General features: G+C 46.7%; 1 pseudogene; it reads right to left on the reverse strand.

Annotated features, from left to right (window-relative positions):
• Window positions 1-15460: 15460 nt before the first annotated feature.
• LOC147966696 (uncharacterized) lies at window positions 15461-16514 on the reverse strand (annotated as a pseudogene).
• Between the last annotated feature and the right edge of the window lie 3220 nt (window positions 16515-19734).

Here is a 19734-nt window from a genome sequence, read left to right on the forward strand (position 1 = left end):
ATAAAGTGACATGATATGGCCAATATCATCTTGCACCTTTGATCTCCATCTTCAAGGCACGACATGATCACCATCGTCACCGGCATGACACCATGATCTCCTTCATCATGATCTCCATCATCGTGTCTTCATGAAGTTGTCTCGCCAACTATTACTTCTAATACTATGGCTAATGGTTAGCAACAAAGTAAAGTAATTACATGGCGTTTATGTTGACTCGCAGGTCATAAATAAATTAAGACAACTCCTATGGCTCCTGCCGGTTGTCATACTCATCGACATGCAATTCGTGATTCCTATTACAAGAACATGATCAATCTCATACATCACATATATATCATTCATCACATCCTTTTGGCCATATCACATCACACGGCATATGCTGCAAGAACAAGTTAGATGTCCTCTAATTGTTGTTGCAAGTTTTTACGTGGCTGCTATAGGTTTCTAGCACGAACTTTTCTTACCTACGCCAAAACCACAACGTGATATGCCAATTTATATTTACCCTTCATAAGGACCCTTTTCGTCGAATCTGATCCGACTAAAGTGGGAGAGATAGACATCCACTAGCCACCTTATGCAACTAGTGCATGTCAGTCGGTGGAACCTGTCTCACGTAAGCGTACGTGTAAGGTCAGTCCGGGCCGCTTCATCCCACGATGCCGCCGAATCAAGATAAGACTAGTAACGGCAAGTAAATTGAGAAAATCAACGCCCACAACAACTTGTGTTCTACTCGTGCATAGAAACTACGCATAGACCTAGCTCATGATGCCACTGTTGGGGATCATTGCAGAAATTAAAAAAAAATATGCATCACCAAGATCAATCTATGGAGAGACTAGCAATGAGAGAGAGGGGAGTGTATCTTCATACCCTTGAAGATCGCGATGCGGAAGCGTTACAAGAACGCGGTTGGAGGAGTCGTACACGCAGCGATTCAGATCACGATTGATTCCGATCTAAGCGTCGAACAACGGCGCCTCCGCGTTCAACACACGTGCAGCCCGGTGACGTCTCCCGCGCCTTGATACAGCAAGGAGGAGGGAGAGGTTGGGGAAGACAACTCTAGCAGGAGCACGACAGCGTGGTGGTGATGGAGAAGCGTGGTTTCCAGCAGGGCTTCACCAAGCACTATGAAGGATGAGGATGTGGAGAGGTAGGGCTGCGCCGAGGGAGAGAGAGAGACTCGTGTCCTTGGCAGCCCCAAGACCCCCACTATATATAGGAGGAGGGGAGGTGGCTGTGCCCCCTCTAGGGATCCCACCCTAGGGGGTGCGGCAGCCCTAGATGGGACTGAAGAGGGCGACCAAGAGGGGAGAGAGGGGGACGCGGCCTAGGGTGGGCCTTTAGGCCCATCTGCGCCTAGGGTTTCCCCTTCCTCCTCCTAGCTGCACCTTGGGCCTTGGTAGGAGGCACACCAGCCCACTCAGGGGCTAGTCCCTTCCCACTATTGGCCCATGGACGCCTCCGGGGCAGGTGGCCCCTCCCGGTGGACCCACGGAACCCTTCCGGTGGTCCCGGTACATTACCAGTGACGCCCGAAACACTTCCGGTGACCAAAACCTCACTTCCTATATATTATTCTTTACCTCCAGACATTCCGGAACTCCTCGTGACGTCCGAGATCTCATCCGGGACTCCGAACAACATTCGGTAGCCACGTACAAACTTTCCCTATAACCCTAGCGTCATCGAACCTTAAGTGTGTAGACCCTACGGGTTCGGGAGGCATGTAGACATGACCGAGACATCTCTCCGGCCAATAACCAATAGCGGGATCTGGATACCCATGTTGGCTCCTACATATTCCACGATGATCTCATCGGATGAACCACGATGTCAAGGATTCAATCAATCCCGTATGCAATTCCCTTTGCCTATCGGTATGTTAGTTGCCCGAGATTCGATCGTCGGTATCCCAATACCTCGTTCAATCTTGTTACTGGAAAGTCACTTTACTCGTTCCGTAATGCATGATCCTGTGACAAACTCCTTAGTCACATTGAGCTCATTACAATGATTCATTACCGAGTGGGCCCAGAGATACCTCTCCGTCATACGGAGTGACAAATCCTAGTCTCGATTCGTGCCAACCCAACAGACACTTTCAGAGATACCTGTAGTGCACCTTTATAGTCACCCAGTTACGTTGTGACGTTTGGTACACCCAAAGCATTACCCGGGAGTTGCACAATCTCATGGTCTAAGGAAATGATACTTGACATTAGAAAAGCTTTAGCAAACGAACTACACGATCTTGTGCTACGCTTAAAATTGGGTCTTGTCCATCACATCATTCTCCTAGTGATGTGATCCCGTTATCAATGACATCCAATGTCCATGGTTAGGAAACCATATGTAACGCCCTCGATGCGGCTATATCTCCTACGTGTCGAAGCACGACTTAGAGGCATAACCGCATTGAAAGCAATGTCGCAAGTAAGGCAATCTTCACAACATCCCATATAATATAGATAATAAAAGGGGAAGGTACATAGTTGGCTTACACTCGCCACGTCAAACAAAGTACATAGATAGCATTACATCATCCAATCACTCATGGCCCAACTACGGTGCCAAAATAAAAGATCAACCCAACATGTGACACGGTCCCGATTGCCCCAACAGGGCACCACTACTGATCATCAGGGAAGGACACATAGTAATGGCGTGAGTCCTCGTCGAACTCCCACTTGAGCTCAAGCGCGTCATCTGGAACGGAATCATCAGGCCCTATATCTGGTTTGGAAGTAATCTGTGAGCCACAGGGACTCAGCAATCTCACACCCTCGCGATCAAGACTATTTAAGCTCATAGGTAAGGCAAGGTAAAATATGTGGAGCTGCAGCAAGCGACTAGCATATATGGTGGCTAACCGATTCGCAAATGAGAGCGAGAAGAGAAGGCAAGGCGCGAACGAAGAACAAGAGAGCAACCTGCGACAAGCATTACTCCAACACCGTGTTCACTTCCCGGACTCCGCCGAGAAGAGACCATCACGGTAACTCACACAGTTGATTCATTTTAATTAAGTTAAGGTTCAAGTTATCTACAACCGGACATTAACAAATTCCCATCTACCCATAACCGCAGGCATGGCTTTCGAAAGTTCAAATCCCTGCAGGGGAGTCCCAACTTAGCCCATGACAAGCTCTCACGGTCAACGAAGGATATACCTTCTCCCTGAGACGTTCCGATCAGACTCGGTATCCCGGTTCTACAAGACAACTCCGACGATGGTAAAACAAGTCCAGCAACACCACCCGTTGTGCCGACAAATCCCGATAGGAGCTGCACATATCTCGTTCTCAGGGCACACCAGATAAGCTAAGCGTACGAGAGCCAACGTAACCCAAGTTGCCAAGGGACGGCCCCGCACGGTGCTCTAGGTTGGACCAACGCTCAGAGGAGCACTGGCCCGGGGGTTTAAAATAAAGATGACCCTTGAGTCCGCGAAACCCAAGGGGAAAAGGCTAGGTGGCAAATGGTAAAACCAAGGTTGGGCATTGCTGGAGGAGTTTTATTCAAGGCGGACTGTCAAGGGGTTCCCATTATCACCCAACCGCGTAAGGAACTCAAAATCCGGGAACATAACACCGATATGGCGGAAACTAGGGCGGCAAGAGTGGAACAAAACACTAGGCGAGAGGCCGAGCCTTCCACCCTTTACTAAGTATATAGATGCATTAAGATAACAAGATAATATAGTGATATCCCAACAAGTAAACAATGTTCCAACAAGGAACGGTCTCCAATCTTCACCTGCAACTAGCACCGCTATAAGAGGGGATGAGCAAAGCGGTAACATAGCCAATCAACGGTTTGCCAGGACATGGTGGGTTAGAGGTTTGACATGGCAATTTGGGAGGCATGATAAGCAAGTGGTAGGCATCATAGCATAGGCATAGCAAAAGAGCGAGCATCTAGCAAAGCAAAGATAGAAGTGATTTCGAGCGTATGATCATCTTGCCTGCAAAGTTGTCAGAGTTGACTGGATCCTTGAAAGCAAACTCAACGGGCTCCTCGTTAGCGAACTCGTCTCCCGGCTCTACCCAAACAAGACAAACAAGCAAAAAGGACACAATCAACCACGTGCAAAGCTCAAACAACATGATGCAAACATGGTATGCTATGCGGGATGCGCTATGTGATGCATATGCAAGATTTGACAAGGAATGAATGAAACTGGCCTCAACTTGGAAATCCAAGTGTGCCACTGGAAAGGTGAGGTGATTTCGCTGGAAAACGATATAAAGAACGCCGGAATCGGAGACATGGTTTGGAAATGGCAAGCAAAACAAATATGGCACCGGTCTGCGATATACAACAAGTAGCCATCTAAATGCAACAAGATGAACATGCTATAGCACCCAAACATGGCAACAAAATACATGGCAGGGATCCATTCATGAAGCTTAACAAAAGAGGAACACGGAGCTACGTCCAATTCATCCATTAACAGGTTCAAACAAGCATGGCAAAAGAGCAATTGGTAAACAGATCTCAGACTTAGTGAAATCAACACTTGTCTGGAATTTCAGATCAGGTAGCACACTTTGGAGCATGAAAACTATATGCTACAGGAACTTAACATGACAAGGCAAAGCATGGCATGGAGCTACTCAAAGAGCTTAACAAAAGTCCCTTAGTGACCTTGAGCCAAAAGGGATCAGAAAATACAATTGCAAGCATGTGAACATGGCAAAAACATAAACAGATCACAGACTTAGTGAAAAACTGGAGCATGCAAAACAGATATCAAGTAGGCATGTTTACGAGCTCGATGCACTCACTACAGAGCATGTCATGACAATCTAAGCATACACCCAAAAATAATACACATAATACAAGCTAGGCATGGCAAGAGCAATAACATAGCATGCACAGATCAACTATAACATCCTCGGCAAAATCGCTAACAAGTAGACAATCTGCCCAGATTCACGAAATGGCAAAAATAGAGCTCGATTGGCTCAAGCTATGGTGCTCCATAAATGCAAACAAGGACATGTATGGATAGAGCACTACAAGATTAACAAAACATCCTTACTGATCATCCTCAAAAGAGGCACGGATCACTAGGAAACAACATGAACATATGGCATATTGATCAAAACAGTCCAAGGACTTAGTGGAATTGCCAAGTCCCCGAAATCAGCATTAACGAATGCACCACTTTGCAAGCTTGTGCTAGTCACCACACACATCACAAAAATACATGGATGGCACTTCTGGATAGATGACAAAGCATATAACAAAACATATGTAGAGCTCAGGGGCATAACATGCACACAATAATCATGGCAAAAATGACAAATAGCTATTTGGAGCAGCAGATCTGACAATTAACTCAAATAGCACTCTTCCAACAGCATTTCGGGCATCAAGATGAACTCAAATGAAAATGATGCAATGAGATGAAATGATGTGCTCTCTGAGAAGAACATTTTGATATGCTATACGCCCAAAACGGAGCTACGGATGCGGAGATATAGCATGATGAAATATGCAGAAAAAAATACTGGAAACGGGGCAAAAGTCAACCCTAGGTTTTTGGATCTGAGATCCAGATCGGGGTTGCATGGAAATCAAGGATCGCCGGGGGAGCACTGTTCGTCGGAGCTTCGGGACGACGCCGGACTTGCCGAGGTCGCCGGAGATGGGGTCGTCGGGCCGGAGCTTCGGGAGGAGGCGGCGCCGGCGACGAGGGAGCCGGGGCGGCACGGCGTGGGCTGCAGCTGCTGTCGGAGCGGGCGGAGGTCGTCGGAGCTCGCGAGGCCGCCAATGGCGCACGACGGCCGGAGTTGAAGGTGGGCGGCGGCACGGACGTGGAGGAGAGGCGCGGGCGCGGGCGGATCTGGAGCGGCTCGGGCGGAGGCTTTGGGTCAGGAGGGCCCGCGACGGGCCTCGGCGGGCCGGCTAGGCGGCGAAGTGGGCGCGGTGGTGGCGGCGAATGGGAAGGCGCCACATGGCGGCGGCGGACGCAGTGGACACGTCCGGCGCCGGCGGACGTTGTCCGGCGCACGGAGGAAGAAGAGGGCTAGGGTTTCGGGGGAGAGATCCGAATTTTCGGGAAGGAGCTATATATAGGCATAGAGGGAGCTAGGAGAGTCCAAATGAGGTGCAGTTTTCGGGCACGCGATCGTGATCAAATGCTCTAGATGATGGAGAAGGTTTTGGTGGGTTTAGGGCCAAAATTGAGGGGTGTTGGGCTGCAACACACATGAGGCCTTTTCGGTCCCTCGGTTAACCGTTGGAGCATCAAACGAAGTCCAAATGGTACAAAACTTGACAGGCGGTCTACCGGTAGTAAACCAAGGCCGCTTGGCAAGTCTCGGTCCAATCCGGAAATGTTTAACCCCCACACACGAAAGAAAGGTAGAAATGACCACCGGAGGAGAACGGAACACCGGAATGCAAAACGGACAACGGGGAAAATGATCGGATGCATGAGACGAACACGTATGCAAATGCAATGCACATGATGACATGATATGAGATGCACGACAATGACAACAACACACGGAGACAAAAACCCGAACCCGAGGAAATAAAATAACTTAACGCCGGAAACGGCAAGAGTTAGATTACATATAAGGTAAATCATATCCGGGGTGTTACACCATAACCATCTATTGATCAACGAGCTAGTAAACTAGAGGCTCACTAGGGACATGTTGTAGTCCATGTATTCACACATGTATTACGGTCTCTAGTTAATACAATTATAGCATGAACAATAGACAATTATCATGAACAAGGAAATATAATAATAACCATTTTATTATTGCCTCTAGGGCATATTTCCAGCAGCACCAAGGTTATCACACCATAGACAAGGAGCTTTTTTACTCTTTATACCAATTTCCTTTAATATGGACTGAACCCATATGATTTCAGCTATGGCATTTGCCAGAGCCTTGTATTCTGCCTCAGTACTGGATCTGGATACTATGGCTTGTTTGCGAGCACACCATGATATCAAGTTGGTGTCGGGACCCCGATCCTAGGTCACATCGATCTAGCATGTAACACTTCATATCACTTTGCGGCCTCACGCACGGTATTCCCACGGGTGCCACCTTACCTGGCCCGGGACCGTTTGCGCCTTTTGGCTCACGTATATGATAGTGTCGCTAGCATCTATATGACAGAGATCCTGGGCCGACATGACTAGTCGTGAACCCAGAGTAGCACTAACTTACAGGGACAGGCATACATGAATCAACCTCGAGCGTGTCGGTCAACAGCGTATGAATCCGGACTGTAGCACTGGGCTAACAGGACTCCGGGAACCCGGGCTGTAGCAGGCTAGGCAGGACTCCGGATGTCACCGCGTGACATTTCCCCGAAGGGACAGACACAGGAACGAAGTGAATCACATGCCGGCCAGTCAAGTGTTCCGGAGCAGTAGTGCCGGGCTAGCAGGACTTCGGTGAACCGGGCTGTAGCGGACTACTATGGCACATGGAAGCACAAGACTACATTTCCCCATAAGAGAGGCTATCAGAGGTAAACAACTAGGTTGTCGGATCCCACACATAGCAATACACGTTACACGTACGCATAACATGCAAGTATGTGCTGTACATCATGGCATCACAACATAACTCAAACTCATATAGATAAAGGCCCAGAAGAGCCACATAGCAATCAATACAAACAGGGGTCTCATGACCCATCATTCAGAGCATACAAGCAACGGAAGCATTACATGTCTGAGTACAGACAACTACAAAAGGCAAAGACTAAGAAGCCTGACTAAACACGACCCTCCCAAGGGTACAAGATCGTAGCTGGGATACAAGCTACTCGTCAAAGCCACTAGTGTAACCAACTGCAAAACATAAATAAGCAAACGTGAGTATAAAGGTACTCAACAAGTCTTACATCAGAACTAACTACATATGCAACATTATCAACAAAGGGGGTGGTGGAGTTTAACAGCAGCAAGCCAGCTTTGACTTAGTGGCTAACCTATACTACGAGTATCAAAAACTTCTTTGGGGTGAGAAGACGCACACGAGTCCACATATTCACCATATCAATACTCCACTATGGATCCGTTCCCGTCTCCCTACGAGAAGGCCATCCATAGCACTCACGCTTATCTTGCGGATTTTAGAGTATCCACTTCAAGTTGTCTATGTACTACATAAGTCCTCCAAGTTTCCATATTCGAGGAAAACAGCTATTCGACTAGATAATGTTAACCCTGCAGGGGTGTACTTCTTCACACACGCTCTCGCCACTTATAGCCCTGTACACGTCATGTACCTCGGCAACCTTCAAGCGGAAGCCGAGCGAGGGTGTCGGCCACGACCTGACTAACCACACAAGTCTCTCGTCCAGGTTTATCGCCTATTCGGGTTCCATCTGCAAGGAGATCCGGCCGGGGTGTCGCTCGCCCCAAATGATGTGTGCAGGGTTCCCAAGCCCACCAGCCGGGTGCCACTTGGTACACCGTGCCATGGTGCCTAGTCTGTCCCAAGCCCGTCCCGTCGGACACCACCTGGTAGACAAGTAGCACTACCTACAAACGCCAGAAACTAGTTGCAACTCCTGGACAAAGATCAAGCGGATTAATAAGCTGAGAGGGGCCGGATAACCGGAACCCAATGTGTGGTAGTAACTGGACTTGGATAACATACACAGAACTCAGTGCTTAAGGACGGTTCCAATGAGACAACCCACCATGTACTCCTACATGGCCTCTCATCGCTACCTTTACCAAAACGTGTTCACACACTTAGCCTTTATTGGTAGGACATGTTCACCACTCTGATTCATTCCGATGAATTAGACCTGACACAACTCTAAGCATAGCTGGCATAAAGAAAAACAAGCATGGATGAGCAGGCACATCAAGGCTCAAGCAATTCCTACTCATGCTAGTGGGTTTCAACTATTTACTATGGCAATGACAGGTCATGCAGAGGAATGGGTTCAGCTACCGCAGCAGAAAATAGCAGCTTGAATCGTTGTTGTCCTAATGCAGTAAAAGGAGCAGGAGCGAGAGAGTGGAATTTATCGAGATGCTCAAGGGGGTTTGCTTGCCTGATAGATCCACGAAGAAGCACTGCTCCTCAGACAGGTACTCGGGACACCTTTCGGAGTAGAACCTATCGAGAGGGAACGGTGCCGGCAATCAATAAACAACCATATGCAACAGTATGATGCATGAAGATGACATAACCGGGACTAAAATGTCGGTACTAATGCCTCTACCTTTAGTCCCGGTTCAATCCAGAACCGGGACTAAAGGGCGCGGCCACGTGGAGCTCCACCTTTAGTCCCGGTTGGTAACACCAACCGGGACTAAAGGAAATTTTATGATTTTTTTTGAAAAAAAATTTGAAATTTTTTTTTGAATTTTTTTTCCAAATTTCTGAATTATTTTAACCTCTAGTCTGTAAGCACCACCCCTCATCACTTCTCAATTTATCCTCTAATCACCCCTCATCATTCCAAATCATCTAACTTCCCGAACGGTCACCCATCCTCCCACTCCCCCAGCCTGAGCACGCTTAACTTCCGGGTTCTATTCTCCCTCGCTCCAAGTCTGCACTTGTTGTTTTCCTGACAATACTAAGATGTCAATCCTATTAACCTTCAGGAATTTTGCTTGAGCATGAAGTGACACATTTCATAGTTTTATTTTGAAACTATTGTTTTAAAAAACAATAATTATTTAGTAACACTAATATTTCTTGAATAATTAGTTTGACCATTGTTTGACCACAGTTTGACCACAGTTTGACCAGATTTGACCAAAATTGAAATAACTGAAATAATTATTTAGTAACACTAATATTCTAGATTAATTAGTTTGACCATTGTTTGACCACTGTTTGCCCACTGTTTGAATTTTTTTCGATTTTTTCACTCTAGATCTTAAAAGCCCCGTAACTATTTTTCTATTAGGTTTTTGAGGATTTTGAAAATGTTTAACAGGGTTCCCCCAGTTAAATTTGGATGTAAATTTTTGAGTAGATGATTTTTCATATAAAAAACTTTTTCATCCGAGTTAGTATGCAAAAGTTATGCCCATTTTTACAAATTTCAGAGAGATTTTGCAAATAAAGTCAAAATTCACATTTGAAAATTTTCCCAACAACTAGACCACATATCACATGGGAAACTTATTTTCTTTTATTTTTTTGACATTTCCATCATTTTCTTTTTTTTAACTGAAAAGGCGATCCACTGGGGGGGTAGAGTTTGAAAATGGGACCTTTAGTACCGGTTCGTGGCACGAACCGGGACTAAAGGTCTCATCCCCATTGGTCCCGGTTCGTGCCTCAAACCGAGACTAAAGGTCTAATCTTTAGACCGAGACTAAAGGTCTAATCTTTAGTCCCGGTTTGAGGCACGAACCGGGACCAATGGTTGTGGGCCAGGAGCGAGGCCCATTGGTCCCGGTTCATCCCACCAACCAGGACCAAAAGGTCCAGATGAACCGGGACCAATGGCCCACGTGGCCCGGCCGGCCCCCAGGGCTCACGAACCGGGACCAATGCCCCCATTGGTCCCGGTTCTAGACTGAACCGGGACTAATGGGGTTACCCGGCCTGGACCAAAGCCCCCTTTTCTACTAGTGATATAACATGCCATTATTACATTTTCACTTATACAGCAAGTATAAGTTGGTTTTTCATGCATGAAACTGGCATAAATGGATTCCTTGCATTTTTCTAATGATTTTTCATATATAATTTATTTGATTTGGAGTTACGGTTGAATTACTATGATTTTTAGAAGTTTTAACTATTTTCTGGAATTCTCTGAATTATTTATAATCCAGAAAAACAATTACTGCGTCAAGGTGACGTCACAGAGGTGTCAGCAGGGCTGACCAGGTCAAACCTCACGTGTGGGGGCCACACGTCAGTGACACTGGGGTTAACCCCGGGTCAAACCCGCACTGACCAGGTTTGACTTGACTCTGGGGCCCACTGTCAGCGGCTGGTGGGGTGGCTAATGGTGGGGATTAGCGCTAATTAAGCCGCCACGTCAGCCTCGCCGGAGCTCGGCCGGCGACGACCAAACCGCGCGGCGGTGCTTCGCCAGAATGCGCTACAGGCGGCGGAAGAGCACGCGGAGACCACTGGGGCGTAGCCCGTCGTCGTCCGCATCCAGTGGAGCAAGTGGGATGAGCTGGGGAGGCCGGAGCTCGCTCGAGCGGAGCTCAGGGCGACGGCCGGAGTTCGGCCTCGAGCGGGCACAGTGCTACGGTGCACAGGAAGGCAGGGGAGAAGGGGGAATCGACGCGAGGCTCACAGTGGACCGGAAGAGCAACTCAGCGGGCTCGGGGACGCGCTGACGGCGGCGAGCGGCAACGGAGATCCACGGCGGCCGAGAGGTTGAAGACGACGGAATTGATGGCGAAGCAGAGCTCCTGGCGATGTGTGGCTCTACGATGAGGACAAAGGCGACGAGGCGAATCCCTGGGGCACGTTGGGGAGGCGAGAGGGAGGCGGTGGCTGCGGCTATGGCGAACGGCGGTGACGGGCTCCGTTCGGAAGCGAGCAGAGAAGGGGGAGGGAATCCAGAGCGAGAGGGGAGAGAGAGAGGGAGATGCAGGGGGCGAAGGAGGTGCGTGGCGACGCGAGGGAAGGTCCAGGCGACGATGGGCAGTGGCAAGCAGGAGCTGGCGAGGCGCGTGGCCAGCGCGCGGCGTCGTGCCCGGCTTCTCCTCTGCCTACTGGCAAGAGGTAGAAGACGGGGCTGCCCCTGGTGGGCTGGGCCGGTCCTGTTGGGCCACCAGGTAAGCGCCAGGTAAGTCAGGTAATTCCTTTTTCTGTTTTCTTTTTCTATTTCTGAAATTTGTTTTGTATCTAAAAGAAATGTTAAAACATTTCCATAAATGCTGAAAATATTTGTGGCATCTAGATATAATATTCCAAAGGCCCTCACCAATTCCCAACATTTTTGGAGCCATTAAAAATATTTATATAATTTAAACAGCTCCAAATCAAATATTTATGCATTGATTCAAATATCCAAAATGTGTAGCAAAAATGTGCACCACTTCTGGTTGTTGTTCCCAACATTATCCAAAGAGCATGAACATTTTTAATAGCATTTTGGGTTCATTGAAAATCCATTTTAAAGTTGAACCTATTTGAATTTGCTTTGGTGCTATGGTTTGAAACATCCCCATTTCAATTTCATTTGAAAAATAACCATGATGCACAAAGCAAGCCTAGGACCATACCAGAACTAGGGATGTGACAGTTGGATCCAAAGAAAATAGCAAAACCACCAGTGGATCGTCTATCATCAAGACAACCTGCCCAATCAGAATCGGAGAAGGCACTGACAAGTGTAGAAGATGATTTGCTGAAATTAAGACCCATGCTTAATGTGTTTTTGACATATCGAACTATCCTTTTTGCAGCAGTTAAATGGACAGTTGTAGGTGCATGAAGGAACTGACATACTTTGTTGACAGCAAAAGAAATATCAGGCCTGGTAAGAGTGAGGTATTGAAGAGCTCCTACTAGGCTCCTATATTTTGTCCTGTCCTCTTGGGTCAAGAGAGTTCCTTGCGTGAGAGATAATTTTTCTGAGCTTGATAGTGGAGTAGGTGTAGGTTTACAACCTTGCAAACCAGCTTTTCTTACGAAGTCAACTGCATACTTTTCTTGAGAGAGGTGAAGTCCATCCTTGTGCTTCTTTACTTCAATCCCAACAAAATAATGCAAGTCTCCAAGATCCTTCAAGGCAAAATCTGCACTCAAATCTTTCAACAGTCCAGTGATGGCTTCATCAGATGAGCTTGTTACAATAATATCATCAACGTATATGGGGACAAATATGCATGTATTGGACTTGTTGTTGATGAATAGAGAGGTGTCAGACTTTGAAGGAACAAAACCAAGTGTTTGCATTTTGTGGCAGAGACGGGAATACCATGCTCTCGGTGCCTGTTTCAAGCCATAGAGTGCTTTGTTCAATTTGCAGACATAAGAGGGTGCACTTTTACTTATAAACCCAGGAGGTTGTTTCATATATACCCCCTCTTTTAGAACACCATGAAGACACGCGTTTAGTACATCAAGTTGCCTGAGACTCCATCCCCTAGAAACAACAACAGACAAAAGAAGACAGATAGTGGCAGCTTTAACAACCGGACTAAACGTGTCCTCATAGTCTATGCCATATCGTTGTTTAAAACCCTTTGCAATGAGCCTAGTTTTATAGCGATCAATGGTTCCATCCGATTTCCTTTTGATTCTGAATACCCACTTGCAACCAATTAAATTTTTACCTTGCTGTGGGGGAACTGAATGTCGGGTTTTATTTTTCTTGAGTGCCTTATATTCTTCATTCATGGCATTCTTCCACTTTTCATCACCAAGTGCTTCCTCATGTGTATGTGGTTCACCGGGTTCACCTGTCGAACAAACCATACCATATTTGGTTATGTGTTTATAATTAACAGGATGTATTACCCCATGTTGTAGTCGTGTACGTCGTGTCGGTGCAGCAGTAGGATCACCAGCCACAGAGAATCTCAGGGCAGAAGCTCCTGTAGCAGAATCTGCTCCCGCCGGATCTTCTGTGACAATTTGGTCGTGTGTAGCTTCTCCAGTCGGCACAGAGGATCCCAGGGCCTCATCATTGGCTGATGATGGGGCATCCACCTTGAAGCGGACGTCGGTCGGGTGCGTGGACGCGCGTGTGTGCGCGCTGGAGTCCGCGCTGGATCCCGCGTCAGGCCTAGGCCTCGCGCCAGGTGGGCGAACGGAGTTGCGCCGCTTGTACACGAGCGGCTGGTCGCGGAACCGCGCGCCGTCCTGACGAGCCGCGTGCTGCCATGTGCCGGAGGCGGATTGGCACGGAGGACTCGGGCCACCGCCACTGGAGGGACGACGCGTGTCGCGCGCTGGGCTGGAGACAGCGACGTGGTCGGCGGACACTGTCGCTGGCGCGTCTACCGCGCCTGTCGGTGCTGATCCCGAGGAGGATCGACTGGGCACCTACTGCGGGGCCGATCCCAAGGAGGATTTGCATCCCAGAACCGGACACGTGGAATGTGAGTCTGCCAGTGCATTTTTTCACTGATTTTTGCATCGTTTTCGCTGTTTTCTCCTGTAGCATCACTAGAAAACTCATGCACACTATTAGTAGCAGAATTAGTCAACAATTGATCATCATAATTCGTACCCCCTTGATCAATACTGGTGATATGAGTGGGTAGAGAAGAATTTCTTCTCGAAGGCGAGCGCCGGCGTTTGGATGTAGAGTGGCAAATGGAAACTTTGTTTCGTCAAAGACAACATCACGTGATATATAAACGCGACCAGTGGATATATCTAAGCACTTGACACCTTTGTGTTGAGGGCTATACCCTAGAAATACACACTACTTGGAGCGTAGCATGAGTTTGCATTTGTTGTATGGGCGAAGATTGGGCCAACAAGCACACCCAAAAACATGAAGAGGTTTGTAGTCTGGTTTTGTGTGAAGAAGTCTTTCTACCGGAGTTTCGTTGTTGCTGACTCAATTAGGGAGCATATTTATGATATGAACAGCGGCGAGAAAAGCCTCATCCCAAAACTTGAGAGGCATGGAGGCCCCTGCCAAGAGGGCTAGCCCAACTTCAACTATGTGCATGTGCTTTCATTCAGCGGAGCCATTCTGTTGATGAGCATGAGGGCATGAAACGTGGTGTGATATGCCAAGTGTTTGAAAGAAGGAGTTGAGTTTTTCATACTCCACCCCCCAGTCCGATTGAACTGTAATAATTTTGCTAGCAAATTTTGTTCAACCAAGGCTTGGAAATTTTTAAAAACTTGAAAGACATCGAATCTCTTTTTGAGAAGGTAAATCCATACAAATTTGATATAGTCATCTATGAAGCTGACGTAATACTCGTGTCTACCAACAGAAGTAGGGGCAGGAACCCACACATCAGAAAAAATTAATTGAAGTGGTTTGGTAGAAACACTAGTAGATATTGGGTATGGTAATTGATGACTTTTGGCACATTGACAGGAATCACAAATAGTTTCGACATTTCTCTCACCAAAAAATGGGAGTTTATTTTTCCTAAGTAATCTTTCAACTAAAGAAAAAGCAGCATGCCCTAATCGATCGTGCCACCGTGTTGATGAGACTTTGACAACACCATTGGCTTGTTTATTGAGTCTCCTATGCTCCGGAATCAACAGGTAAAGCCCTCGAACACATCTACCTCGATAGAGAACCTTCTTCATTGCCTGGTCCTTGATCAAAAAGAAGTATGGATGAAATTCGAGGAAAACATGATTATCAAGGGCAATTCTATGGACAGAGAGAAGACTTTTAGCGGCACTAGGGACATGCAAGATTTTCTTAAGATGAATTGGATGATGAGGGGTACGAAAAATAGAATGACCAATGTGACAAATCTGCATACCTTCTCCACATTCCGTGTGGATGTGATCTTTGCCACGGTACTTCTCCTTCATCGTGACCTTCTCAAGCTCATTGGTTATGCGATTAGTGGCACCACTAGCAACATACCAATTTGTGTCGACGCCATAGGATCCATCAGCCGCGGCGACCACCTTTTCTTCATCTTGGGAGTCATCGTCATCTTCATCGTAACGATACCAGTAGTCCTTCGCGATGTGCCCTAGCTTAACACAAATTTGGCAGCGGGGCGTCTCTGAGCGGGCCCGATTTGGGCCACCACCACGGCGACCGCGGGATGCATCGGAGCGGCCGTTGGAGTTGCCACCACCACTGTTGCCGCCACCATCACCTCCAGACCTCCCCTTGTTGCGGGAAGAGCCACGACCACATGAGCCACCACCACAGCCACAGACCACGGGGTTGGCAGAGGAGCGGAAACTGCCGCCCGAGTGGTTGAACTGAGCCATGCATTGATCGAAGTTGCTGAGCATGGCGTAGAGCTCGTCGAGGGAGACCGGCGTGACGCGGGCGTCGAGGGCAGAGACGAGGGGCTGGTAGTCGATGTCGAGCCCGTGGATGATGTAGGAGATGAGCTCGTCATCTTGTATAGCCTTCCCCGCAGCCGCAATCTCATTGGTGAGGCTGCGGAGAGAGGCGAAGTAGGCGGCGACCGTTTGGTTTCCCTTTTGGGCATTGATGAGCGCCGTCCTGATATTGTTCATACGGCTCATGGACTGTGACAAGAACATACCTGCCAACGTGGTCCAAAGCGCGAGAGCGAGCGACGTGGTGACCGTGGTCACTGTGATGAGCACCTCCTTGGAGAGGGCGCTGAGCAAGTAGCCCAACACCTGTTGGTCCTCCCTGACCCAGATCGGGTGGAGAGGGCTGGGCGTAGAGCTTTCTTTGCTATCCTTGTCCTTGGTGACCTGAAGCCTGGCCGGCTTCGGTGTGGTGCCGTCGACGTAGCCGAAGACACCGGCGCCACGCAGATGGGGAGTGACCTGCGTGCGCCACAACACGTAGTTCATGCGTGTTAGCTTCTCAGTGACTTGTCCATTGAGGGTAGGTTGGGAGGCGCCGGAGGAGGAGGAGGAATACATGGCTAGGCTCGGGTAGATGGATCTCATTAGATGGGAAGAGATGGGGCTCTGATTAGAATGTGCGAACTAGCGGAACGTCTTGCCATTCCTTGCTCAGGCTAATGGCTTCGTGTTAAATAGATGGGGCGCACCTCCCATAACAGCGCATACATGCGGTTTGGATTACAATCTTGGAGATCAAGAAAGGAGATAGAGATAAGAGGTTACATGAGATAAACATAAGACTCTAACAACCTAACTATCTCAACTATCTCCTATGAGATGCGTCGGTCACATAACGTGACATGTTGCATGTTTAAAAGTTTCTCCATGCTAAAGTTTTTTGACTAGCTTGTGCAATTAGAATGGATTGGTCCAATAAATATGCATGGGTCCTTCTTTATGCTATGACACACACACTCGTGCGTATTCGAGAAAAGAAAAGATGCGTGGGTATATTGCTGTCATGCAAAAATTACTCACTGGCTATATACTGATATACTTCCTCCTTAACTTAATATAAGACTTCTTTGACACTGTCATACTGTAAAAAACACCGTGTATTAAATTATGGAGGGAGTACATGCTTTATGTTCATCTGCAGTATTACTATGCAATTTAATTTCAGTGTCGGATTCATGGAGACGTTGCAAGTTCTTGTCAAGGTAAAGAAACGAAAAACAGAGAAAGTTCATGTCTCAAGTTGGGTATCTAGCTGGTGCGCTCACTCAAGCTCTTGTGAGACAGAAGACCTCTTAGGCAAGTCCCTATGAATAATTTTTATAGAGATAAAAAGTAGCACGCCACCGTCTTTAGAGAAGAGAAGCACAAGAGGGCGACCCAATCTTTACGGTGTAGGATTGATGAATGAAGGGATAATTGTCGCTCCCTTTTCATGGTGTAGGATCGATGAATGGAGGGATAACTATCGCCCCCTCTTCACGGCGTAGGATTGATGAACGAAGGGATAACTAGTTGCAAGCTGCCAAAAAAAGAGATGGTGGCCCAACGAGGAGGATGCCAACCATAGCTTGCAATCCGAGTTCAATACGTGGAGCACGGGATAGGTGCAATCTTTGCAAGGGAAATCATGAACACTAACCCACACAACCACCCTTAAGTTGTGGACCACAAATTATGAGCAACTCGACATGGAATCACGAGAATAAGGGTAGCAATAATTCTCCAATCTCATGATGAGTCTTATGTCTTTGTCTATCAATAGAAATACCAAAAGTCATCTACGAATGGATGCACTAATCTATTTATATTAGGGACACCCCTCCAATTTGTGTGAAAGCAAACTAACTTCGAGAACCAACATACTGTGAAAACCGAACTAGCTTAGGGCCTCTTTGATTTGCAGGATTATAAAAACATGGGAATAGGAAAAACATAGGATTGGAATGTCATGCTCATCTCAATCCTATAGGGTTTTAGGTTGTTTGAGCATCATAGGAAAACAAAGGATTCTTTCAAAGAGGTTTGAGTGGATGCTAGAAATCCTATGGGAAGTAGTACAAAAATTCCTTTGGAAAAATTCCTATAGGATTCAATCCTACGAATCAATCAATCAACATAGGAAAAAATCATAAGGATTCAAATCCTTCAAAATTCCTATGCAAATCCTTTGAATCAAAGGAGCCCTTAGGTGTGAAACCAAACCAGCTTAGGGAATTGATGGGGTAACTTCTAGAATTCTCTTGTAAGGTGTAGTTAGCTTATTTCATCATCAATTATTGTTTCGTTGGAGTTGGGACATTATTTTTTAGAAGCAAACTTGTTTTCCCCCTAACTCTTAGCTATGTTTATTTGAAATAAAACATTGTTTCTTCATGGGCTCAGATGTTGTGGGCCCTCTTTGACATTGCACCTGATCATGTATTTGCTTCGTGTGACTTGTTGTGATTGATCTATTGATGATTGGTGTAGTGTGAATGGTTGTGATATCATCCTCATCATCTCTCTCTTGAGAAGGAATTGTCCTCAACTCTAAAGGGCCAAGGTATAAGAAAAGATCAAAGACGTTGAAGGTTGGGCTAACACGATAATCTTCTAGAAGATCAATCTTGTAGGCATTGTCATTTATCTTCTCAAGCACCTTGAATAGGCCATCACTGTGAGCGACAACTTGCACTTGCGTTGCTCAGGAAAATGGTCCTTCAGTAGATGTATCCATACCAAATTTACTTGCTCAACAATATCCTCTTCCCTTTGCCTTCTCATGAAGTTGCTTGACAAAATCAACATTCTTACTTGCAAAGTTGGTTCGTTCCCAAAACAGGAAATTGAAAAAGATTAGCAATAGGTTTTAACCCATAAACAAGCTCTAAAGGGTAAAAATTAGTGGTTGAATTTACCGCCATGTTATATGCAAACTCCACTTGAGGTAGACACTCATCCCACATCTCCAAATTCTTCTTTAGGACAGCTCTTAGCATCATGGACAATGTTTGATTTACAAATTTGGTTTGTTTATCAATTTGTGGGTGGCACATCATGGAAAATAGGTTCCTTCTTCCAAGTTTCCCCACAAAGGTACCCTAAAGTAGCTCAAGAACTTAGTGTCATGATTTAAAACAACTAGATAACGCCCATCACGCTGCTGCGGATTTTTTTAGAAATAAACTTATCAAAAATAAATTAAAATATATGAGAGTAGTATTGCACCACGGTCAACCTAGAGGTAAATGGAGGTGGATGCATGTTATATTGTCTTGTGACATTCAAGCTCAATTATTTACTGTTGAAAAATAAAAATAAAAATAAAAATAAATGATGTGGAGGACTTTCATGTGCTTGATGATGTGGAAGGCTTGCATGTGGTGGAAAGTGAAAAATGGAAAGTTGAATGGTTCCATGATGCTTGATGATGTGGAGAGCATGCATGTGGTGAAAAGTGAAACATTGATTGGTTGCATGTGTTTGCTGATGTGGATGACTTGTATGTACATTTAAATGGGAGGTAACATGTGTGGGGAATATGGGCGTGTTTGGCTGCAGTTTGCAATAGTAGTTGCATTGCATGTCCATCTCCAGCCAGCCTGGTTCTTCAAATGCAGCCTCATATGCAGCAGATGCAACCTGTTTGGTTGCCTGCATCGCATGGAGGGGCACTTAACCCCCTGGTGTTTGGTTGCCGTTTTTGTGCTTAGGGTGTGAGAAGATGCAAACAACGTTTGTGTTCTGCTCACCCCATTCAAATGTGGTGGCCTTACCACCACATGATCAACACAACAAC

The sequence above is a fragment of the Triticum urartu genome, chromosome 6A, assembly GCF_056163025.1.
Source record: "Triticum urartu cultivar PI428250 chromosome 6A, HENAU_Tu73, whole genome shotgun sequence".
NCBI classification, from domain to species: Eukaryota; Viridiplantae; Streptophyta; class Magnoliopsida; order Poales; family Poaceae; genus Triticum; species Triticum urartu.